This window comes from Oxyura jamaicensis, chromosome 15 (assembly GCF_011077185.1).
Source record: "Oxyura jamaicensis isolate SHBP4307 breed ruddy duck chromosome 15, BPBGC_Ojam_1.0, whole genome shotgun sequence".
In the NCBI taxonomy this organism is placed as follows: Eukaryota; Metazoa; Chordata; class Aves; order Anseriformes; family Anatidae; genus Oxyura; species Oxyura jamaicensis.
Genome location: NC_048907.1, coordinates 8359155 through 8386121, shown reverse-complemented (window position 1 = coordinate 8386121; position 26967 = coordinate 8359155). Strand labels below are relative to the sequence as shown.

The 26967-nt window shown below is 39.5% G+C and overlaps 2 protein-coding genes across 3 annotated transcripts in view; one reads left to right on the top strand and one right to left on the bottom strand.

The window, feature by feature from the left end:
• The window catches only part of SLC5A1 (solute carrier family 5 member 1), a 74829-nt gene that overhangs the window by 4159 nt on the left and 43703 nt on the right, over positions 1-26967 (bottom strand). The window contains exon 16 of one of the 2 annotated variants that reach the window (XM_035340432.1): positions 18693-18939. The exons of the other annotated variant lie outside the window; for it this stretch is intronic. The gene's annotated coding sequence lies outside the window, so the exon portion shown is untranslated. The remainder of the gene's footprint in view (positions 1-18692; positions 18940-26967) is intronic. 2 annotated transcript variants of the gene reach the window in all.
• Positions 1-26967, top strand: part of RSPH14 (radial spoke head 14 homolog) — an 89370-nt gene that overhangs the window by 54206 nt on the left and 8197 nt on the right. The window lies entirely within an intron of this gene.

Genomic DNA, 26967 nt, shown 5'->3' with positions numbered 1-26967 from the left:
CTGCATGGTGTTACATATCACTTATTTTATTTGGCATTAATATATAAGCAATAACAGAAAAAAACAGAGTAGCACCTCCTTATTGTAGGGATGACCTGGAGATGTAAACATTGTAAAACAGTCTCACAGTACTGAGTTTCCATTTTCTTTACTTCTAGTCACCCCATCACATATATTCCTATGATTTTTGTCACTATTTCAAGTAGCAATACAATTAGGTGATTATTAAGAAACAGTATCACTGCTCCTGTTTTACAAGGCAATAATACAGTTAACTACAATAAGAATATTAAGTTTTCCCACAGGCACTGATCAGCATCTTCCACATTCATAGTTGCTACTTCATAAAGTTTTTCTTTTTTTAAAGAAATAAACTAGTGTGTAAACCACATTTACTGTCCTGGCTACATGCAGATGAACTTTCTTTTAACAGTTTTGCTATTTCTTGGAATACACTTGTAATACAGGAAAATAAGTAGCCTAGATTTTTTTCTGTTTTAAATCATATTTCATATTAAAAATGCAAGTGTTTAATGGCTGCAAGTTCCAAATTAGATAAAAGCCTTTTCAGTTACTCTAATGGAAAGTGATATTGTCTCCTTTCACAACGCACACTTCTCTCTAAATTTGGTTTAAAAACCTTCAATCTTTGAATGACCACATTGTGCTGTATGTGAGCATCTAAACCACCATATATGCCTTCCACTGACAAAACATATTTGTTCAATCTGATGATATACGTGGGCTACCTTGTCATAGCTTAATGGGTATCTCTTCCCACAAGAGAAAATTAACACGCCCTAGACTAACAGGGATCTATTTCAGTTAGTAAAGTTCATTTTTGGAGTGGGAACACTACTTGAGCAGAATTCTGCACTGGTCAATTATGTAAATCTATTGAAGCCCGTTTAACCTAGCAGACTAGCATGCACTTCTGACCATACTTCCATAGACAATAAAGCAGGCATTATTGTTGCTTTCAGACCTCTTTCTCCCCATCCATCACTTCTGTCTTGCTCAAGCTGATGTGTGTTTGCAGCCCTACCCCTTACACCTTCTCTCAGCATGTTCCTAAGTAATCAGAAGGAGTGGCACCACAACTACAGCAAGTTGTGAGAATTTCCCTAAGGAAAGAGCCAAATACTGTCTCTTGTTGCATTAGCTACTGGCACATTAGTAGAATGTCAAGTTACAGCATCCACCCTGAAAGATGCCCCCTGCCCAGGATTTTATTGAAAGGAACTGGCTCCTAGGCTTAGGATAATGCCAGCAGCTGTTACTATTATAGTCAATGTAGAGACAGCACACAGTATGCAACTAGCAGCAGGAATTTCAGAGGGCATTACAGACTCAATTCTCTCAAACACAACCAGTACCAGTAGTCTAATAATTTAGCTTTATACCACTATCCCTCCATACACACACACACACAGAGTGTGTGAAGATAATCTTGTTCAGCTTTTTGCAGTATAACCAACCTAGCAAACCAGATGATGCATAAGATTTTTCCCAGTAGCACATAATTTAATAAAGTGAATTTAAATTGAGAAAGTTGTGGCAAAACTTTCCACAGCCATTTTAGTTATAATTGCCAGGAATCTTGTTTCAATTCAGGACTGATATTCTATTTGGTGTTTCAGAACGCACACTACCAGAGCAAAGAGAGAAAAGAAAAAAACATAAATCAAGCTGTATTTTCCCAGTTTATTGGTTCTTACTGCTGCTTCTTAATCTACGCTCAGAAGATGGATTGGTTTAAACAAAGCACTGCACTGAAAGTTTGGAGGTAGCAGACCTGCCTGCTTGAGCACTTACCCATTTAAAAGCAAATGCAGGCAAATCTAGCAGAAAGTAGCACAGCACATAGTTAAGACTTACAAGTGTAAGCTAACCTAATGTAATCAGTTTCTAATGATTACACACATCCACAGAGGATTCCAGCACATTAACAAAACCTTATTTTTACTTGTTTTACTTTCAATCACTTTTTACACTATTGAGGAAAGAATAAGACAAGAGTATGATATATAGGGAAATACTCAAGGTAGTTCACAGAGGAAGAAGCCAAGAGTTCTATTAAGCAGGCACCACTTTGATTGGAACCAAAGGTAATAAAAAAGGAAGTCAATTCAGAATTTTAAATCCAGAACAGATGTCCAGACACTCATGCAGTACAAATAAAGAGTTGAAATAATGTCACAGAAGTTAGGTTACTATTTAATGTAAGTAATTCAAGTCCATTTATTCCGGAACAAAGGTGTTTTTAACAGCAGCTACAAACTTTACTAATGTTCTTCTTCAACAGTTTTTGAAATCTAAAAGAAAAGAAAGGAGAAAAGTTAAAGGAACAAAAATACTGTGTTCTTTTTTCTTGTGAATCCTCTTATTTGAGGATGCAACTTTTTACAGTTGGCTGCAATATAATTTAGGTTGCTGTTTTCAGTTGCTTGACACCTTGGTAAAAAAAAAAAAATGTATTTGAAAGATATCTGCATCAGATATCTACCCTTAAATTACTATGGGAAAAAAAAAAAAAAAAAAAAAAACAAAAAAAAAAAAAAACCTTGGGCACTTTTGGATGGAGTGCTTGGGAAAAAAATAATTGTTTTGTCCATGCTGGAAAGGTTGAGAACTTCTCTTTAAAACCCTTCTACGCTTCCAAACTTTGAACCAGGAATATGACATTATAGAAGGTAAGCTTTATGGTGTGGATGTGCGTTTGCTATTCTCACAAAGCAGGACGTTAGAGACCTTCCAAAATTTTAGTTTTAGCTGGATTAGATACAATTCCAAATAGAACGTGTACAGCCAGAGAAATTGAACTAGACAGTCTAGAAGTTTAAGAAAAAAAAATGAGATAAAAGAAAGGAAAAGACTTTATACTAAGGAAAATCAGAAATATTTCATATCCACTAGAATGCCTTTGTCTCCAGAGCAAAGAGCATAAACCAGTCCGATCATGCACTTCTTGCCTGCAAGTATTTGTGAAAATCCCTGATATTCTATCTTTCCACACAAAGGTAATATCCTATTATTAACGATATTCACACTTTGAATCCAAGAGTTTCAAATTAAAAGTGAGCTGCACAGATACCAGGATGTCATCTTGTGGTAGAATCCAGTTCAGTTTTATTGGAGAAAACCCTTTGTGAAATTTAAGATGTCTTAGAGGAATATTAAGGATTAATATTCAAGTACCAAAAGTTGTATATATTAGCTACGGCAAAAGTTTTAATTACATATTCATACACTATAGTCCCATCCAAAACACAGGTTGGATCGGATCTAATGATCCAAGAGAGCACAACAGAGAAAGCTGTTGTCTTTAGTGGTTTGTTACTGCACATAAAATGCATATCCTATTAGTCAGATTAGACTGAAGAAAGAAGTGATAGTATCATGATTTAATTAGCCCTATGTCGAGCTGTTCTATTAAGTTCTACCTTCCTTTGCCATGGTGGTCTCGATCCAAGTTTTAGGGAAACATAAGAGTTGATAATGAAAACGAAGTATACTTTATAAACGAAGTATTCAGCCCCTATTTTCATAAGGCTAGATTGTAACCTTTAGTTCATGGCATTCAAGTTTGCACCAGTGCAGCTAAGATCAAGACCATATTAGAGTACAAGTACCTGTTAGCTATTTTCCCTGATAACTACACATACCTTGTTTCCTTCAGGAAGTGGGAGACAGATCATATAAAGCATTAATACCAAAAATACTATCACCACCTGGTAGGCATTTTAAACCATGACCTGTTTTAGCAAGTCCAAATAGCCCCAAACTAGCGTGAAAAAGTGAGAAGCAGCATCAACACAACCAGTATGTAACACCAGCTGCTTCTTGGACAGAGCCAAAAATACAACAGTTCTGTTCTGAGTTGCGTTGATGAGAGTAGTAGTGGCAGTGACTGCATACAGAATCTCCTGTGCTTCATAGTGATTTAACTAAGACCAGAATCTCCCACAGCAGTCATTTTAGAATTGACCTTTAGACTTCCATAAAGAATGAAATATTACAAGAATATTACAGTGTGTCTAACAGTGGGTGTGCAGGAAATGCTGGCTGCTAGACAAGGGAGAGAAGAAACAACACACACAGCAGCTGCTTTAGGGACATAGAAACATCAGGCCCGTTTAAAAATTTGTAACGGCAACAAACGAAAAGCAGCACCCACTCAGTGCTAGCATCAGTGTTTTGTAAGCGCCTCGGGTGATGACAGCAGTAGAGGTTATGGCATCATTAGAGTTCTTATGTAGCTTTTATCATCTGTGTTACTGTAGTTGGGGTGAGCTATTCATGAACTAAGACTCATACACCACTGGAAAAGGGGGTTGCTGTTTAGAGTCTCACAGAGCTTAAGGAGATGACTTCATTAAATTTAGAAAAAAAAAACAGTAAACATTTAGTCCGGTCATGAATACAGTAGCAAGTTTGCTATAACTTGCTCAACCTTACTGCATGCAATACTTTTTGAAAGCAGGAGGAAATTGTGTTATAGCAAAAGAAAATTAGAGGGATTTGAAACAAGATTACAATACAGCCTTGTAAAAGGAAGTTTCTCTGCCTGTGCATAAGAGGCCACATAAGCGAGCAAAAGCATGTTTGTAATAAACTGTTCCAATAACAGATGCAGCCTAGCAAGAGGTCAAAATCAGAGTCTAGAATTTAGTAAGAACCCAAGAGCCTGGGTACATATAACAGTGTCCTGAAAAGTAAGGGGTTTGTTTGTTTGTTTTAAAAGTTACAGAATTTAAACAGCCAGTGAAGTCAAAGATTGAAGCTCTAGTCCAAGCAAGAAGCAAGGAGAAGGTGCTCCAGTAAATAGGAGCCATGGAAACAATAGATTAATTGTCTGTCATGATGGTTAGGAAAGTATCTTTGATAACACCATACAGGAAAACAAACAAACAAAAAAAAACAACAGTTGTGCTTGTACGTTTAAGAGAAAGAATCCAGACATGAGGCAAAAATTAAGGCAAAGAATGGGAGAGAAAGTCACAGAAGCCAAGTAAGATTTATAGGGAAAACTGAAAACAATATATAAACACATAAGCCAATAAATTTCCATGTCTGAAAAGAACAGGGAAGGAATAACAAGAGAAGGAAAGGCATGCTGAGAGGAATGGATGGATACATGTCATATTAGACAAAGTCAGCAGGAATCTGTACAGTGGAGGAAAAAAAGCTGGTAGAAAATGATCAACTCAGAAGTTGTAAAGATGGATCTGCACACATGAAAGTTAATTACGCTAGAAAAATAAGACGAGGAGAGAATAAATCTATAGTGGAAAGAGTCACTTGGGTCATCAGCTTTCTTCCAGAATGGTTTAGCTGGAAGAAAAGCCATTGCCAAGGGTGAATAAAGGCTAGAGGTGGACCTTGCAATGAGAGACAGAGCAAAGTTTTGGAAGGAGGAAAATGAAATAGGAAAGATTCAGTAGAAGCGATCAACATCGAATTCACAGAAAGGCTGAGTGAAAGCATGGGATGAATGGACTGGAAATGTGATAGTTAAAGCTGGGAACCAAGCAACAGAGAATGAGTAATGTTTCACAGAAAAAGAAAAACAGACATAGGTTGAATGAGTATGCAGGAACAGCAAATTATCAACAAGAGCTGAAGACAAAAAAGGAATATGGGAGATAGGAGGAGAACAGCACACGGGAGTTCAGAGAGAGCTTAAAAAGCATGAGAAGAAAGAGCAACACTATACAGGAAGGGCAAAGGGCTGATTAAATGGAAAAGAATAGAAGAGGGAAGAAGGTAAAGTAAACCTGACAAACATGCTGAAGCTATCATCCTCACAGCAAGATATAACATTGTGTAAAAGTGCTGTTCCTCACACAACATGAGGACAATTCAAATCAAACATGAGTTTATCCTCAGAAGGGGAGATAAGGCGTGGAAGAAGTATTAGATCACAGCCCAGGAAAACAACAACAAACACATGCATGCACACACACAAGGCTAAACAGAATCCACTGTTCTATAAAATGTGACTCATGGGAAAGGACTCGTATGCTACCAAGCACAGATTACAGCTGCAGCCTACGCATGGTCTCATTCTGCTTCTCTTTTGAAATTCAGAAGCTTTGACAGCCTTACAATCCTGCTGCATGCAAGAGCTTCAGCATACACCTCAGACAGCTGAGCCCTTACCATAGTTACATTCTCTTTAATCCAAATGAGCTTTTATTTATTTAAAACAAATTGAAAGAAGTTGTCCATGATCCAGGTGCAAAACAATTTCATATCAAACACAATCTAAAAAGCAGATGTACTTCTACATCACAAAACATAGCTCTGCAACCAGAAGCATTTAACATATCAGTACAGCATCATACAATGCCCAATTAGCTCCTGGTTTAAAATTCTAAGCTAGTAGTTTTTGTACATTTTGCTTTGTCATCTAGATGCATAACATTTTACATATGAGGTGGTACTACAAATGAGTTTAGCCTTGAATGATGGAGGACAATGAGCATTCTTAAGGCTTAAATTCAGTGCAAACAATTCCAGCAATACTCTTAGCACATTTTTCACAGCTCATCCCCTGGAGAGATCTAAGTTTCTTAAATATGTTAGGGATTTTTTCCATATTCAACCTCATTTTTTTCTACCAAGATTAAGAATATTCCAAGTTGGCACTAAATGAGGTTGCAATAAGAGCTAGAGGAACTCTGTTTAAGTAATTGTGCTGCAACAGCAGCCTATGATAAGCGATACTTCAGGGTGAGAACATTCCTATTTCTTCCTCAGCAGAATAAATACCACTGCCATTGTATAAGGGGAAAATGAGAATAAAGGGTTGTGGTTATGATCTACCGATCACGAAAGGAAGGATTTTTGTTGACTTCAGTGGGCATCAGTATGAGTCTGTACCTTGTTTTCACCAACAGGATGGAAGTAAATGTATTGCTTTGTATTTTAAAATATTGCTGGCAGGTTACTTAACTGCTAGCAATGAAGGGAGTTTTACTGATGAAAAAGTACTATTTAGTGCATGATTCACACTCTTCTGTATATGAATAACCACAGCTTAAAATTTTTGTAAGAACAGATACGAAGTCAAACTTTCAGCTCTAGCTTTCTATATGATCACATCATTTACTGTATTATTAGGAGATATGAAGCATGATCAGTATCATTGCATTTTAAGATTTATTTCTATCTACATGCACATGTTCCAAGCCTGGCTTCTGTTGGTATGTATTCTGTAACATTTGTTCTTATAAGATTGATCTGACCATAGAGAGTTTGGTGATGAGATGACAAAAACAGTCAGGATGTTTTCACACATTCTTAGGGCTATACACACTTCATCGCTATCACGTTGATCACTTTCATGTACTTCCACGAGTATGATTTTTGTCTACAACAAAAATAAGAGAGTAGATATTCTCTATTAGTTAACATTCAGTATTTTTAAACTACATAGGTAGCAAAATGAGCTGATAAGCCTAATCATCATATCATAGAATCAGAGAACAGCTTGGGTTGGGAGGGACTTTAAAGACCATCTAGTGCCAACCCCCTGCCATGGGCAGGGATGCCACCCACCAGACCAGGTTGCCCAGGGCCTTGTCCAACCTGGCCTTGAACACCTCTAGGGATGGGGCATCCACAACTCCTCTGGGCAGCCTGTGCCAGTGCCTCACTGCCCTCTGAGTGAAAAATTTCCTCCTAAGCCTATCTTCTGAGGAAGCTTGCACAGACTCTTTATCTGAGTAGTTGCAGCAACATAGGAGCGCCATGGTTTGGATTTGGCTGTACAATGCTGTCTTTTTCAGCCTCAAGCAAGCCTATAAACACCTTTCCCCAAACCTAAAACATATAGTGGATTTTGGTTCACCTCTAATAACAGAAAACAATACATATAATCACATTTTTTCTCGACCATATATTTTGTTTTTCTTCACCTGTGCACTGGTAACTGGACTACTACTATTAGTAGTAGCATTTTTAGTTCTAGATTTAACACATAGGATTGCTTTGGTGTTTTATTAACACAAAGCAAATGGTAATTACTTCTGCTATTCAAGTTTGAGTTGTACATGTGCATGTTTTCAGCATTCAGGTATTTTTCCCCCATTACAGTTTGCTTTTGTTCTGTCTGAAAATCATCTCTCTCTCGGTGTACACATTATCCTATGTTAAGGTCAAAAAAGTTTCCTTTTGTCTCACATCTCAACCAGTGTTATCTCCTCTTCTTCAAAGGTACTTAGTTATCTCACCATTTTGTGATCCTTATATCATTCATTTTGTTTAAAATAAGCTCTTGAATTAAGTTCTAAGAACTGATCTACTGCTACGTTTAACAATCATAAGGACTAATTTGCAGTTTTTTTCCTGCATATAGCATTATGAAGAGCTTAAGTAAGAGTATCACAAGCCAGACAAAGACATGACTGTAAGCACACAGTACCAGTCTTAACAGCAAGATTTCAAATGGTTGTTCTTCTTGCTCTTTATGCTCGGTGACATCTCTTTTTGACTCAAATAGCTGTGATACTACCTAAAAATATCTTAAAGCTGAAAGGTGCTAATCTAGCCTTTATTCATTATTCAGCAATAAATCCTTAGTTTTTTGATTCTCATTTCTGGTATTACTAGTAGGCATAGTAGGTCAAAACAGTACAAAAACTATTGCAGCTGGATGGATTCCAGCTTCCAAATTCACTCTAAACCCCCAAAGCAAGTTTACCAACTAGGGGACAATACCCACAATGGATAACAGAGTGATAGTTTGTCTTGAAAACTTTGGTCTCAGAGCTAGCACTCAGGTTCCTCAGCTAGGAGCAGAGTGGGGATGTTGTCTGCAGTTACAGTTGCCTGTTCTCAGCTACCCCTAGTTACATATCACACCAGTTCTTGCCTGATAACCACTTGTAGCCTTTCAGGGTAATTGTGCTTAAAAGTAAGAGTATAGATTGTGGTATGCTGTGTTTCATTTACATCACACCTCAAGACCTTTAGGTTGAGATATTGAAGCCAGTATCATAACGAGGAAAAGAAGAATACTGCCTTTTGATGCCTTCAGTGACTCTTAAACAGCTTTTGCACCTTTACTGTTGTAAGACTGAAAATTCCTCACACAATTCTTCTTACAAGTAATAAGTCCTTATGTAATATCAACCCAAAAAGCTAAAAGTATTCCAGAAAACAATAAATATAAAATTTCTTACCTCTCAGCACTAGGAAAATGCCTGATGAGATATCTTCCTACCTCCCCCAAAGGCAGACAAATGAAAGAAATAGCTAAACACTTCACCCACCTTAAAGCAATTGGAATTTTATTTCAAGTTCTACCAGCTGGCAGCAATCCCATTAAGAGGCAGTGCCACTGAAATCACACCTACTAGCAGTCTCCTCCTCCCAAGCTATCTTTTGCACCAAGTACTTCAGGAGGAAAACTAGAAACAATTTGGGTCATCCCTTTGCCTACTGAAGGTTCCATGCATTAGGGAAATATCCAAGGTTAAACTTGCTTATTTAAAATGTATAGGTTTAAATACTTCTGTTGTTTTAGAGACAAAGGAATGGCATAGAAGTAACAGAACAAGACAGTAGATGTGTCATCAAAATACAGATTTTGTCACCTTGACTTTCTGGAGATGCTTTTTGACAGTCCTTAAGAAGGAAGTACAGTTTTGGTTTGTGTTTCTCGTATCTGCCATGAGGTAGTGTAAATGGGTGCTCTGCATACAAATACCTTTAACTGTCCCTTCATGTTTTTTGTGTTGGTTGCAGAATAGAGTTTGTCCATCAAGGTGAAATACTATTTTCTGAAATCTTTTAATATGAACCTTGTACTGCTTGTATTCGCTAGATCTCCACCTGCCTCTGGCCAATTCTAATACAAGCTGGAGAAATTATTTGTAGAAAAAAAATAGCATTCATAGGGATTTTATAACTAGGTAACTCTGAAATACCATTTTGTTATATTTTTAAAAAATATGGAATCTATAATTGATGATTCTGACAAAACAGATGTAGACACCAAGTGAACCAGGTGATGAGGTTGATGGCTCTTAATCTAACTCCATCAAATATAAGTCTTTGTAACAACTTACATAAAGACAGATAATAAACAACATGTCTAAAAAAATTCCATTTGCACATCATATTTCATTGCTGAATATGAACAGTGCCATTATAGATTGACAGCATTCCATCTGGCCTCCTTTACAACAACATTTACAAGCACTTGATTATTTTCTTGAATTGTCTTGGTTATGTAAGCATTCGATGAGTTCTGTGAATAATTCTTGACTGATAAATCATGAGAACATTAAGTATCCAGAATCCCAAATTACAGTCATATAGATAAGCTTGGATTAATCACAGACTACCTATATATGGAGACAAGCAACACCGAGAGTAAGATACTATCCAAGTATACCAAAATGATGTGTTTGATCAAAACAATACGTTTGAAATTCTCTCTGATATTATCATGTTTCACCATAAAGTAGGTGAAAACAGATTAATCTGGGGGGACTGTACACCTTCTATGTATCATTTACTCTGACATACAAATCAAATACAAGCATATATGCAAAGTAAGTTAGAACTTTATTTTTAAAAATACTTTTTGAAATAATTAAGATATTTGCCCAATGTTAATCCGTACTATTTTGCTGACCGTGTAACATGAGACGCTTTTAATGGCATTTTTATTAGTTGCGATCAGAGGACTGTTATTCAACAAGAATTTGACAGCAGGCAGAAGGAAAACGCTCAATTATTTTACTCCAAAGTTATTTTCAGTGAGGAATAACAAGTCATACCCCCAGCAAGAGTTCTTACATTCATTCAGATTTTTAATCAAATTTAGCTTTTCTTGGTTCTAGCAGCCAAACTTATCATTTGTCTCCAGTCAGCTCATTTGGTAAGCTTATTCAGGATAGCACAGGGAGGCATCCCTAGCCTAATAAAAGCTCTCTAGTTCAGAATTACAGGCTGAGTATGGAATGAGAACTGCATAGGTTTTCATGGGCAGCGTCCTGTGCTTTCCCACTAATGGAAGCACAAGAACTCTTGCCTTTTCAGTTGGCCGCTGCCCCGATAATATCAACCAAAATTATTTTTAAGCATTTAAATACAAATGTTTTCGTGAACAGGGTGTTTTTGTTTTGTTTTCCTGTATTTCAAAGGTAGTCCTATAGATGATACTAGGTAATTGTTAATTGCTTGTCTATCTTAGAGGTGCTTTTTTGTGGGGTACTATAAACTTACTTCCATTTAGTCAGCCTTTTCTGTTTGATTCTTATGTAAGACTGGTGGAAAAGTACAGAAGCAATGTAGACTATAGGGTCATGGCAGAGCACTTTGCAGTCTTTGTACTCACTTGAATGTGACTTGCATGAAATTCTCCCAGAATAAAATAATGTTATTAGTAGAATCATTCTAAGAGTTTGGTAAGAAGGAAGATGGTTGTTCTGCTCACTGAGAAGTTCACCTATCATTTGTTAATTAACTTCATAGTGTAATTCTAGAGTTCCGTGTAATTGTATGTCCGACTTTCCTTTTAAAGTATATTTTTGATATAATAGGCATTACACATTTCTTTCAGATCAGTTCTTACAAAAATTATCCTGCCTAAATGATTTCTGAATTAGGATATTGCAGTATTTTCTATTCGGCATTCACTGTTTGCCAGGATCAGAAGACATGACTAGAAAAGCAATATGAATTAGTCAAAAATACAGAGAATCTCAGAGAGTTCTAGTCCACTATGCTTAGTTTAAGATATTAATTTGGGAAAAGGCTTTTTCATGATCCAACCAGAGCTGTCTGTACCTCAGCGTGAATTAGAAGTTTCCAGGTATGATCCCAAGAGGCCACGATAGCAGTGGCTGTTCTTGGTTTCCTTGGCTGCAGAAGTGAGAAAAAGTGAAGAGTTGCTAGGCCAACAACACGACATGGAGAGACACTTCTCTTGTCACAGACCAGGGGAATATTCTCTGTAAGCGCTTAGTTTTCCCATGTAATAACCCACCTGCACTGACAGAGAACAGGACTGTATCAGAACTAATAATTGAGTTCTTTTTCTCAGTGGTAGGTTATTACTTCACCAGTGCTTTAACTTCTATTACATGGAATTGCTCAGGATGGCAGTGTACAATCAGTCCTCTTCACAAAAATGGAGAATTGTCATTTGCAGTGTTAAGACAGAGATTCCTACCTCTTGTTGATGCTGATGCCTGATATTTTCATGTTTTTAGACCACTATATATTTAATCAACCTGTGGAATCAAAGAATATTGTACTGATATAGGAACTGTGCATTTCAGTCTAAAATTTTACCATATTTGAAACAACAATCACTAATCCCTTGAATTAATACATTGTTGAAATTAGCATCCAAGTATTTTTTCCCATAACTTACAAAAATTGTAGAAAGGCTTCAGTATTCTGTGTCTTTTTGTGAACACGCTTGCAAAGAAAACAAACTTTACACATACGTAATCACAGTCATGAGGCAAAGTTCAGATCTGCTTTTGGGAACATTCACAGCAAGAAATCAGAGGACTTATGTGCATAAGCACATCAAGTCAGGGAATGGAAACAATATGATAATAGAACAATTGTTCAAATTTGAAGTAAGCTAAACTTAGAATTTGAAATACCATCATAAATGTCACTGAATTACAAATTAAGGTAAGTTTATCTGTTCATGGACATAAATGGATTGAAAAGGAGGTAAAAACATGTCTCTGAAATTACTGTTTAAGGAAAGAGTCTACCATTCCTGAGCAATACAAAATGAAAGCACAATAGGTTCTTACCAATTGTAAAAATATAAAAATATCTGCCAGTTACAAAATGGCTTCTGTTTAGCTCTCCAACTCTGCCAAAATTAAAAGGCCAGGCACTGAAAGGCATCATGAGAGAAAATCTTCCCACCAAGAACCAGTTGCAGTAAAGGTATTTTGAAGGACACTGTCAACTCACTAGCAATACAGGGAGATGCTCTAACACAACAGAATGTATTCCTGTATATTTTAGTTTAGAATGGATTTGGTTAACATCATATGCATTACTTTACTTATAGATTTTAGTTATTTAAATTAAATTAAAAAGTTATAAGTGATAGCAGTTTGAATCTTCTGCCAGAGCATAAATAGTAGGGACAGTCAACAGCTGCTATACTTTCTTTCCTCATAAAACATCCAGTCAGAAAAATAAGTCTAGTTTACATATATGTGTAAATGGTTATTGTATATCTCTATCCAAATAAAACATTTTGTTAATACATTCTAAATATTCAAATTTTATGCCTTGGGCTGATAGGTACCCAGAGGAAAAAAATGTAATTAAAAAAACAACAAAACAGTGACATGAACTGTATTATTTTCAGCAAGACATCCCCTGCATAATACTTAAGTATTCTCTTGAATCATATGTGTATTTCTCTTTTAAAAGAAGAGGTATAATAACCAGGTACTTACCCTATCCAAACAGCAAGCCCTCTCAGAGCTAAACATCCAGCTGTGTTTTTGTTACCATGCCCTGACACTTTCTCTGAATTGATTACAATTCAGTTTCATTGTTTTTTTTTTTCTTTCCACAACACAACTGTGTCAACTGTGTTTGTGCATCAACATTTGATATGCTGTCTGTGTGTGTGTCACTGTATTTGGGGAAGATAAAGGTAGTTATCCCAAGTTGTCTCAATAAGGTTGGAAAATACAGAAAGCAGGCATGCAAAGTAAGGGTTGAAACACATGGGGAATGCACGCTACAATTACTACCTGTAGTAGTAGGAAAAACTGGATAAAACACCTGTGTTACTATACTATTTGAGCGGAGTCCTTCCTCCACAGTGAAATAGCATTGTTAAGATATGGTTAGAGGAAGAAAGTAGTCTGCTAGCCTAGGTACTATCAAATAAAACAGGGTTGTTAGGTAGGGGTAGGAGTACTACTATGTTATTACTTACAAATATTTGTGGTGAAACATGAAAATATCATCATAATTATCTAGTTAAAATTGGTTAATACAATTCAATACAGACAGTAAGAGTGGCACTCATCTGTCCAGATTTAGCATATGCATGTAGGTGGCTACCTCTCAGCTAGTCACGCTGCTTCCTTTGTAGCCAGAGGGACAAACGGTCATTTCCAGAGGCCAGTTCATCTCAGTCTAAGATAGCAGTTGAAATGTAGTTTGGTAAATTGCACTGTACAAATCCAATTTTTTCTCCATCAACTCTAAGGAAAGCCTAACCAGCTACCCCATACATACATGCTCCATCGTAAGTATCTAGAAGTGATGAGAATAATCCTTCCAACTGCAAAGTCCAGGGAATTACTATTGCATAAATCCACTATAAAAAAATATTAGATTAACAAGTTTTAGTTCCTAAGAAATAATTATCTAGTTTCTGGTTATTATCATTCCTTTTTTGCATCTCACAACTTTACATGTATGCTAATCTCATTCTATTCTGAATGGGCATATCATGACAAGTTTTGTTTGTCCCCCCACTGTAAGGACCAGCTTTTTTAGTTGAGTACACTTACTTGTTTCCAGGTGTGCACAATACGCAGAGAAAATAATTTGTTAACTTTCCTATAGGCACAGCGGTATAACAGTATAATGAATACTTAGACTTTGAATTCGGTTTTTCAAATTTACCTCTGTATGTCTTTCTATTGGCCAACATCATCACTGGTAATTTCACAGGCTATTTCTGTAGCATGGAATTGTCTGGAAATGTTATCACACTTGTCTTTTTGATGTGATGACTTAGCAATCCAGACCAGAAACAGGCTTCTGGTGTAAGGGGCTTAGTGAGAAAACAAGGGCAGAGGAAAATAGGATTTGTTGGATAAAACTGTATTCTCTAAATATACGTGTCCAATGCTAAATAATAAAATGGGATTCTGGAGAGAGCTGAGTTTCTGCTGCATGACAGATAATGTGAGCTACAGAAGTCTAAAAAAAAAAAAAAAAAAGATGAATTGAAATGATGGCCATTCAATAATCTATTCCTTCCATCCTATTTCACCAATGCCTTTCAGTGTTAATGAAAAGCAACAGTTGAGAGAGAAGCTTGTTTTCTCTCTAGCTTTCATTTCAAGGGTTAAATTATGTTCTTGATTACACTGGTATAAAGCTAGGATGACTTAAATTGCTAATTTGTGGCAACTCCAGATTTAATAGGAGATTAAATAGGAGCTGAATTTCACCCTTCTGTCGTGTTCTATGTATTCCATGGACCTGAAACTGCAAGGGGACTTTGAGAAGGGAGTCAATTTTATTTGTGTTGGATCGGTCTAGTTTTTCCCTTTTGTTATTTTGAAACAAAATTTGTTATTTTGTTGAATTTTGGGCTTCTTAATCACCATTCTTAGATTCTGTAAAGTTTAATAAAAATATGGACTTTAACATAATTGTTATATCAAATCAAATTCTCCTCTCAGGTAGACTGGAGTGAATCTATTGTGACTATTAATGAACGTGGGTTTACTCTGGATACCTTGGGGACCACAAGAAACATAATTTAATCTTGTTTTTTAAATAAAAATAGGACAATTTATCTCACCGAGTATAAATAATATCTAATTATGCCAGTATTTTGATTTTGAAGGGTTTTGATTTAAGAGTTATCTTAGATAAAATAAAATATTTAACTGCTCCTGTAGTAGGCTGTTACTGCTGGAGGTGGGTAACATCAGCATTACCGGCATTTATGGGAGGCCAGTGTTTTAGCAATGACCCTACAATTTTCTCATTTACAAGAACATGATTAATAATCATTGACAATTTATAAAATAAAGCTTGCGATGCCGGTAAAGAGTTACTGAATTTGTCATTGAGACCATGACCTCACTGAAGTCTGCTATAAAACTGTTCAACATTGTTGATCCTAGAGGGCATGGGAGAATCTGATTGGTGAAAGTGCATGCTCGTATTGAGCCTGGGCTCTGTCCCACTGACATTAGTGACAAAACTTCCAATGACTCCCGTGAAAGCAGGACCAAACCTTTATGCAGAGTTACTCAGATTCAGTTCTTATTCTCAGTTACAAATATCTGGAGAATATGAAATAAGTGGAATTATGGTGATTTAGCCCAAAAGAATAGACGGCATTTTTCTTTAATTCAGGAGAAAAGGGGAGACACGATTCCTTTATATTGCCTCACCACTACATGTCATGAAAGACTCTATCTGCTGTCAAAATCATTATCTGCTTAGGTTGGAGAGGAAGAGCTGACTTCACCATTGAAGGATTTAAGCTGTTATTGGCTACTGAATTTTCTGTTATCCTTATCCCTCTGCTTATCCCCTTCCCCACATCGCAGCAGGTAGATTCCTTAAGAAGAAGGGAGAAATTATTGTCTTCTGTTTTATCCTAGATTTCTTAAAATGTAATATACCTTATTCCATTAATATGTAATCCAGACTGAGACAACCAGAACACTTTCACTTCAGTTCTCCAGCACTACCTGGCTGGTTATTTTTAGATTATCATAGTTACATTCAAACCCAAGGCCTGTAGCTGAAACACTGAGCTGCACCAAAAGCTTCCGAAATCTGACTTCAAAACAACAATGCCTCCGGAAGAGTCCTTCACCTTGCTCCACCAGTGGCCAGTGCAGTGCTAAGACCATAGTCCTCAGACAGAGGTGGCACATTCTTTATGTAGCAGAGTTTATTCACCTCTGTAAGGCCCATTGCCAGAATGAAATCTCTGTGGCCTTACATGGAATTCATCTGCCTTTTTTTATTCTGTGTGCATGCATATACAGGCAAAATGGGGTTCTTTGAAAATGCAAGTCAGTGCTTTTGTAATGGGAGGTACAAGATTTTATTCTAAATACTCCATATAGCTAAGATGTTCTCTTGATTTCACTCATCACTGGCTTGCTGAAGACTGGAACTTCATCCTTCTGTACACACAGGCCTAGCCTGTAATAATGTCCTCTACCCAAGGACAGGCATCTGTGCTTCTCGGTGACAGCTTCCAACCAAACGATTTGATGGAGACAGACAAGTTAACAGCAAAACCTCTCTGTTCTGCAGAGCTGCATCCCTATACCTGTATCTCTTCCGTTAGCAAATATGTGCCCTGTTGAAAAGCCACTGCTTCTGCCTATAACAGCACTTAAGGCATCAACTTGGACTTCAAACATCTCCATCCACAAAGTTAGCCACAATTTTTCCTAAGGAAGCACAAAATACATGCTCAATTTTACTCCTTTATGATCCACAAGTAAGCATTTGTGATACTGTGGCCTTCTACCTGACCTGCTGCTGTAACCTTTGCAGGAGAAATTCTGACGGCCGCCCGAAGGGTGTGACCCACAGTGGCGCGAAACATGGAGCCCAAATAAAAAACAAATCATGGGCACAACAGTATGGGCGAGTATAGAGATATAAAGAAATGCTGAATGGCAATCCAGCGAGTTTTTCACCGATCTTGCACAGGAAAATACTGCTGAGATCGGTCAGTAGCCTCCAGAGCAAACACTGTGAGAACGTATTACAAGCAGCTTCTGCAGTGAAACAGCCAAACCCGGCTCAGATCAGTGGCAGTACCAGAAATGAAGCGGCCGCACACTTGCTGTCGGTCGGCAGGCTGACATCGAGGTGCCGGCTTTGCGTGCATCCTTCGCTCACCCGAAACGCAGAAGCGAACGTACCAAAAAAAACTTGCGCTTGGCAGCTGCGGCTGGAGCCGTCCACAGGTGCAGGTTAACGGGCTGCAACCTCGCCCTGCTCGGCACGTGGGGCGCAGGGCAGAGGCAGAGCCCCGGGCCCCACCGAGCCCCCCGGCCCCTCCGAGCCCCACGAGCATCCTCTCGGCGCCAGCCGGGGCCGTCCCCGGCAGCTCCCGGCGGAGGTTCCTAGGGGCTGCCAGCGGCCCTGGAGCTGGGCTAGGGCAGGGCGACGGCGGCTCTGCGGGGACGGGAGCGGGCTGCAGCGGCAGCGGCCGCCGAGGGGAGGCCGGTACCCCCGGAGAAGGTCATCGGGCCGGACCCGCCGCCCCAGCCATCGCCCGCCGCCTCCCCGAGCTGCGCCTTTCCCCGCGGGAGCCCCCTCGCCTTTCGGAGCCGCCCGGAGCGTGAGGTTCGGAGCACCGACCTGCCAGGGAGGGCAAGAGGACCGCGGCCGCTCGCTCGCTCACCCACCTCGCCTCGCCTGGCCGCCGCTCAGTCCATCGGGGCGGGCGCTCGCCCCCGCCGCCGCCTCCCCGGCCCCCCGTACATCCGCGGCCGCAGACGCTACCCCCGCGGCGCGAGCAGGAGGCAGAGCCAGCGCCTCCCCGCTTTCCTCCAGGAACACAACATCCAAAAGCCTTTTTTTTTTTGGTTTTTTCTCTCCCCCCTCTCCCCCCCCCAAAATGCGGCAGCGGGCGCGCTCGCCGTGCCCCGGCGGCAGGCAGGAGGCGCTCGGGGCTGGGGGCGCGGGGAGGGGGGGGAGAGGAGGAGCCGGGGGCGGCGAGCACCCGTTGCCGTGGCAACGGCGGGGCCCCGCGGGCGGCTCCTGGGGCGGGGGCGCGCGTGCCCGCGGGGGCCCCGCCGCGCGTACCCGCGGGGGTCGAGCGCCCGGCGCCGCCCGTGCCTGCTCCCCTCCCGGCCCCGGCACCGGGCAGGGGGCTCCGTGCGCGTCCCGCACCGCGCGGTGGGGCTTTTGCAGGTAGCGCTGACCACCCTCCTCCTCCTCCGCGGATTTACCCTCTCCGCGTCCTGCGTCGTCTTCACCTGGCGTCTTTCTCCTCCGAGCCGCCTTGCCACGCTGGCTGCGCTGCGGAGCCTGCAGCCCCGGCCACGCAGCGATGATGCCTCCCTGCCCCGCCAGTTTCATAACCGCGATTTATTGCTGATGCATTTCTGCTGGAGACGGCAACGGCTGCGCTCAGGCATAGGTGGAACGCAGGCATTTTTTCCACGAGTCTAACGCAGTGCAGAAAGCATCCGACTCCTGTAAATGATACCACTTGCAGTGCTGAGATTATCAGGAATTATAACAATGAAATGTTTTAGTGTAAAACACAAGGTAGCAACATTATTTTTTCTTGCACAGAAATAAGAGCTAGGAATCGGTGTACCATGTGGTTCCTGGGGGTAACACATCTGAGGTCTTGTTTGCGCCATGCAAGTACCCCACTGACAAAGTTAGTCTGGTGAACTCCTAGCATTCCGAACAGAAATGTCATGCCCATAACTGGCCTTGTTTTCCCAGCAAAATGGCAGTGTTCAAATCATAAATGTGCCCCATCTTAATAATAATTTTTTAAAAAGGTGATCAATCACCTTTTCATCTCTACAACTTAATTTTGAAATTTTAGCTTCTGATATCTCGCAATGTGTCTGCATCCTTTGACACTTTCATAGGATCAGGCAGCGGTCAGTTACGTTCCAAGAGCGCTTTGTGTCCCAAAGGCACTCTTTGCTTGCAGGTGCGTAAAGCCCTGACATAGTTCCGTTGGCAAGGGAATGGAACAGAGCAGCACATCTGTGGTAGCTGAGTAGTCTAGATAATAGGATGAAAGAATAACAAGGTGTACAGGTTTAATCTGCTCCTCCATAAAGAACAAGTAGTTACTATAGAAACTGTCGCATTACGTGTATCTTCAGTATAGTACTTCATATCTGAGAAAAGCATCTTCCACACATTTACCAACCTCGGTAGAAAAATCATCATCAACTGCCATCATCCCGGGATCTTCGTTCACATGCTCTCTAGAGCTTTCAGCACTTTCAGTACTTTTCACTGATAAAACAAAACGCTTGCTATCTTGCAGTTTTGTGGGAGGCACCTAACAGTAGATCAGGTGTTGTACAGGAAGGGTCATGAGCACACAGCACACAGTAACAGGGTGGGTTGTCCTCTGAGAAGTTGGGTGGTTTTGTTTCAACACCGCAGTAGGGGAGCTTGCTGTTCATTAATGGCAGAGTTAAAACCCAACTCCTCCAAAAAACAAAGCAGCAGATATGTCTGTTTTCTTCAACTGCACCTTGTCCTGTACCCAGAACCTCTCACTCAGGGCCTTTCAGCTCATGTTGATTGCACTACATGTTGCTAAGCCCCCAGAGGAACTTGAAGGGAAATATATGGCTCAAAATAGCATACATCCCAATGTCAGATGGGGTGTCAAAACATATTTCTTTAGCTCAGTGCTCTAAATGGTATTCTTCTACATAGGCAGCCTGAAGATATACACATATATACTGAAAATGAATAGTTTATGTTACCTTTTTTGCCTGGAAGTAGTGATTTGCCTAGTAGTTTGAAGAAACAGTGATGAGCTGACAGGATCTCTGCTCTCTCTTCCATGTCAGACAGGTTGCACGTTTTTTGCTGTTTCAGAGCAGGTTTTAATGTGAGGGGAGCGGCATTTGGCTGTTGGTGTGCAGCTTCTAGCACGCAGCCTACTGGAACTCCCAGCTGCACAAGGATCACTCAGCCTGCCAGTGCAGCTCATTGACCAAAAGCCAAGTCCTTGCTTGTTTACTGTTGCTTTCTGGTTGGGATCAATCAAAATAGATGCATTCACACACGCTTAGTTTGAAGACAATAGTGCTAGAACAGAAACGTGCTCTTAAGTGCAAAATCCCATAGGGATTTTTCTAATCAATTACCCTTATTATACCATGACAAGATCAAAATATTTATAAGCACACATACAATGTTCTTGGTGAATGTACATCTCCAAATGATAGAGGGAAAACTGAGAGGCCACATCTGGTCTGTAATAAAAATATAATAAAAGACGTTTTCTATTTCATTTAATTTTCTACCAAACACCCTCTTTTTAACAAGCAATTGTATATCTGGGTTAGATATTTATAGGCAGGTCTGTGATTCTCTTTGAGCGTGAAGAACTGAACAGAACATTTAGAGAAGAATAAAAAGGCTATATTTTTATTTTTAACCCTTTTTCTCACCTGGAAGATGTTAAAATAGCATCAAGTGCAGATGACTGGAATCTGATACTTATAAATATCTGGCAAATTGTTGCTTTATACCAGTGGCTGTGAGATGTGGGGAAAAAATCATGAATGCACCTTCCAGGAGGTGGTATCAGCATGAACTCCTTTCACTTTATCACTTAGGATGAAAATTCACTTTCTACCAGGTTTTCGCCTTTTTATCTTGTTCTCATATCCTTCAGGTAGCAGAGGGCTTCACTTCATATCAACTGTTTAATCTTCCTATCTCCTTCATGGGAGATATTTGAGAATGTGAGCCCAGATAATGGATTACAGCTGACACCACGACTAAAGAGAAGGACTTCTTTAGTTTTCCAACAGACAAAAAAATAAAAAAGAAAAACCAACCAAACCCTAAAAATGTAAGTGCCTCTACATTCCTTCATGGCTTTATTATACCTACTTTATCTGCAGTTCACATTCATTGGCTTGGCTGCTGAATCAGCACTTGCCACTGAAGCCAAGTCTAGAAAAAAAAGCATTAAATCCAGCAGCTGGTGGACAGCTGCTTGGAGACTTGCCTAGAGCCCTGAAAGATATGCTGGCTTTCCTGTGCACTTAACTTCACAGCAGTGCTCACTTCTCATAAGCTTTGAGCTGGGTACGTGGGCCCTAACTCCTTCAGAACCTCCATGTGAAGAATGCTATAGAGATACCATGAATAAGATGAAGGAGGTAAGAAATATATATATATATATTCTTTCCTCATTCTTCGTTATCAAGGGTAAGGGAAGGAGGGGGGGTGGGGGTGGAACACATCTCAAACTTTAACCCCAAAAGAAACAGGGGATCATTTAGTACAGCACAGAATGAAAGATCAGTGAAATGTGAACAACTGACAAAATCACTTGAGATTGAAACATACAGATCCTTAGGGAATTGCACCCAAGGAGATGCAATTAAAGAGTGCCAGAAATTATTTTAGCAAATAAATTTTCAACAGAAAAAAAATATTTTTTGAAACCAAAGCTTTTAAAACAAACAAACAAACAAACAAACAGCCTCAGATGTCCTATTAAAGTGCTCTGAGCAACAGGCTCTAGGTTACTCTTGGGATACCCTTTTCCCTCCTCCAGTCTTCCTGATTGAAGGTTTTGCACTTTGCATGAATGATTAAATATTCATTGAAGCAGTGAGTTGAAAGTAGGTCTTTCCCACCTGAGGTTACAAGCAGGCATTTAGGTTTTGTTTATTTTTTACAATATAAAATAAGAGGCAATGTCTTGATTTCGGTTTATTTTTTTCACTGATGTTTTTGCCCCTACTTGAAAAAGCATCAAACTGGGGCCTTAAAATAATTATGTATATATATTAATAGATGCTTAGAAAAATAATTTTAATCTAATTTCATATTTCTTTATATCCTTTACAGATGATAGTTTTACTTCGTGTAGGAACCACGAGCTGTAGCTACAATTTCAGCAGGCACTATTTTTTTTCAATTGCATTACCTTGTAATATCTGATTAACAGGAAAAAGAAGTTGGTAGTTTAAAAAAGGCTGCAAATTTTGTTTGAGGATACAGAGGTAATTCTGGGAAGCTACAGAAATGGAGCTGTGGACACTCGCATAGCTTTACTACAGGGGCTTTAGAAGCCAGAGCAGTTCTGTAGATAACTGGATGGCTGCAGTCAGGTTTAAGTAATGGAATTTTAATAATTGTACGCCTTCTCCATGTTAGGCCATAGCTAATTTTGTATCTCCATAAAGATAACACATACATACACCCCACCACCAACCGGTGGTCACTGGCAGAGATGCACAAAGCAGTGCTTTCAGCTGGCTGTAACTGGTCACTGCTCCTAGCAAAGCAGTTTCAGAGAGGGGTGAAAAACTGCACAAAGGCCAGTTCGGTCTAGGACTATGTTGGTGATAAACTAATAGAGAAATAAGTAAATGTGACTTCTGATTTTTTGTGATTTGCCACTCCTTTAAAAGAGAGCTCTTGCTCTCTCCCTGGCATGCACAAGATCGATTCAACAAACAAATGGCAGTGACTCAGGCAGCAGTTTGGCCTCCAGACACAAGTCTCCAAAAGTGGTCCCAGACACAAGTCTCTGGTACCACTTTCAGCTTTCAAGGGTATCCCATCCACCTCCTGCTGCACCTTAGAAATGGTCAAGTGTCCTGATGGCCTTATGTCATACCCAGCAGTCCCAGACAAATGCCTCAGGTACCCAAGGATGGCTGAATTGGCGTTAGATGCCACTGGAATCCCTTACTGACTAACTGGGTGATGGAGCCAGTACAGTGTGCTAACTTCGCCTGAACTGACTAAATGGATAAACACCCTATCACATCTTTCAGTTAACGTAGCTTTCAGAATTATTTGTATCCGTGTTGGTTTTCAAAACATGATATAAAATGGCAGTAATTTCATCAGGTGATTAAATAGCTGCTGCTGTCTCTTATAACTGTTGCAAATATGACTCTCTGCTTCAGGTCATAATGTTTTGAATACACTGTATGTAATGTTCTTAAATATAAGCACATTACAGTTGCACTACCCAAGTGCATACCTTTTAATCTGGCATGTTTCCAGAAGCTAGACCTAATATTTTAGGCCGGGTTAAGTAACAGAGTCATTTCACTGTTGTTGCTCGGGTCTTACTGCCCTGGTTGTTTTACAAATACATGATAAAAAGGTCATTTTACAGGAACACCTTTATGCGTTCACCTGGAGATCTTCATTCAGGAAAACATCTCTAGGCAGAAAGCGTATTTACTGTTAAGTCATGTTGCTATTTGTGACAGACTCCTTTCAGCCAACATCTGTGATTCACAGCTCGCTGGAGGAATCGGGCTCTCAACCCAAGAGCATCCTTTACTGGGGAGCACTTCAAAGCACAAATCACCCCGAGAGCAGCCCATACCTTGGTACTCAACTAAGACCTAAGAATTTTTCATTGCCAGAACTAAAATATGCACTAAAAAACTGGAAAGCCCTATTGTAGAACCTCACCCAGAATGGAAGAAATTTTCATTGAGTAGTATAAGTAGTTTTCCTTAAGAATGTGGCTTTCCACAGAAAAAGTGGAATCTGCAAGGCAGCAGGGCTGTGTGGGAAGTGGAGCGTTATCTGCCTTTCCATACAGCTCCACTCATGTCGTGCAGCCATCTGGGCCTACTGGTCTAATCGAGATGCATTTCCTCCAGCTTCATTTTGATCAAAATTGCCAAGCCAGACCATTCGAAGCAGAAAAGGATTTAACCTGCCTACAGTTCTGCATTCTTCTTTTCCTAGAGATTTTATCAGTTCTAACCACTCAATTGTGCTTGTCTGGGCACAACTGCGTGCAATGTGAACTGTAAGATAAAATTAACTTATTGCAGCTTTGCCAGCATGGTAGATCAGGAAACACAACCAGTGGGTTTGTTGGTGCTACAGTTTCACCAGTTTCTTCTTTGAAATTCTCTACCAGGTCATTTTTAAAAGTAGCAAAAAAAAAAAAATAGATTGAAGAAAATAGACCAAAAAAAATGGAAGAAAATTGTAACAATGAAGAAAATAGAAAAAAGGAAGTCCACACAGTAATGCAGAATACCAGCTCCACAGATATAGTCTTACAGAAACAGAAATTTATGGTAGCTAACAAAATGAACTTTATTGAAACTATTGAACTTCTTGAACTTCATTAATATTGCTTTAGTCTTTCAGCCTTCTGTCCGAAAAGAGAAGACATTTTTTAAAACAAACAAACAAACACAACTATTCTCTCAGCAGAAGTTCTGAAAATGGAATACTTGCAGTTGTGTATTTCTCTTGCCTTAAAGCCTTGTAAGACAGTTAGCCTTAAAAGTTTTCAAACCCTTTTTACCAGTGTAAAACCAGTCCACCAAAGGGCAACCTTCCAAGCTCTCAGGAAGCGTTAGATGCCACAGTAACACAACCAACTCCAAGACCTGCCGTGGCCCTGAGGAATCCACCTGCCTGCGCACAGCTCCCTGCTGGCCAGCCAGCCTTTGGCCCAGCCAGCCTCCCCATCTCCCTCTGCAGCAATGGGGGCAGCCCAAGGGTCGTAGCAGGCAGGGCGTCAGCAGCTTGTGTCTGCCCTCTGGCCACAAGACTGGCTGGGAAGCCACAAGAGTATGTTGGGACTGTGACACTAAACCAGATCTTTGTTCTCAGCTCTTCAACCTGAAGAATTAAACCGCTTTCGGCCTCTTTCCTTCCCACCCACTCCTTTTGCCCTGTCCATAACCCATTTGGGAAATGAGCTGTCTCTCACATTTCTTTACAACAAGCCTCTGTGATTCAGCAGACCTTCCTTCTCCATAGGAATCTCTAAAGCTTACTACAATGTAAGTAATAATCACATGCACATTTGTAAAACTGATAGATGTGTTCACCTTACAGTATCAATTTTTCTGTGAGTGAAACTTGCCATAGTAATTGTTAACGCTTTCTGCACTCTTGATATACATTATTGGTATTAAGCATCAAATCTGATATTTAAGTTAGTGCTTGCAGATGTGCCAGTCCAGGTTACCTTCTGAACATATAGACTGTGTCATATGTACTAAATCTACTGCTTTCTGTGAATGATTGAATTCATAACCAGTATTTGTGGAAGCAGTGAATTCAGCAGTATCTTATGGTAAAAGGCTGCACTGGTCCCTTTAATCTTATTCTATCACTTCATGTCTCCATTCCTGACCAGAAGACAAAAAAGGATAAATTTTCATCTGGAAAATGTGAAATTGGGTAGGAATTCATGGCTAAGGCTCAGCTTTCTGAGAGTAGTTATCTCAAGGCTTTAGTTTTCTCTCTCAGTAATTGATCTGAGGACTTTGGAGCAAGTAGTACATATGTCAGATTGTTTTCCTTCCCTCTTGCATTTTGGCAAAGTCTTCCCTGTGGAGGAAATTAATAAATTTCAGGATGACATTTCCTTCTTTATCCAAAAGAACAAGGAAAAAAAAATCTTCTGGGTTATTTTCCATCTTTACTTTTAACAATTAATAACAATCTCTCTCTGAATAAAGGAAATGTACTTTACCAGAGAAGTAAAATAAATTTCCTCATTTGTGTCATCAATATGCATTGTGTTCAGCTGAACCCGCGTGTGAATATGCATTCGCACACTGAAGTGTATCAGATGATCATGAATATAAGTTACAAACTTAGAAAACCAAAGATTAATTATATGGGAGGTGCAAAAAGCTGGAGTTCTGATGGGAAAAGAAAAAAAAAAAACACCGTAGAAAATATCAATGCTTGTACTCCAACATGCAAGAATATGCAACAACTATAGCTAGGAAAATCTTTATAAGCCAGCATTGGTTCTATTTTACCACCATTCTGACTGTTTGCTTTCTTTTATATGGTAATGTATGAATACAGTTTTATTAAAAGAAGGAAAAGTTGCTTTCATTTTAGACACTACCTTGTGATGCCGTGCGAATGACCAGCAATCCACATGTGGATCATGGATTATTCACTACTACAACAGAGAGCATATTTCATAACTATCACCGCAGTGGTTTTGGTTATTTTCACTGCAGGAGAAGCTGACAACCATCAGAAGTAGGGTACTTGTCTTAGTCAATTATTGATTTTACCCTGTAGATAATTCTTGTACAAAATCAGAATCCAGTATTTATTTTTCAATTTGGAAGCTGTCCCTATGTGAAACGCAGTCAACTCTGTCCTTCCCAGGGCTTCCAGAGGTACTCTGACAAAGACACTCTGTAGACCAGAATCTCCAACTTATTTAGATACTAATCTTCTCATGGGGCATAAATGATTTAGGTGGTTAAGCCCATTGCTTTCAAGCAGAATGTCACAGGCAGTCTTATTTAGTACCAAAATGACAAATAAATATATTTTTTAAAAAGATCATCTGTTTCTTGCATTTCTAAATTATAACAACAAAGCTAGTGCAGTTGTATTAGCTGTAGGTTCTATGTCAATTATTGTCAGTGCTGCTTTGATATAACAATTTGACACATACTAAAGCAAAGTTTCTAAAAACAGAAACAAGATGGCACAGGAGTCTCTTTATTCTTTGCTGAG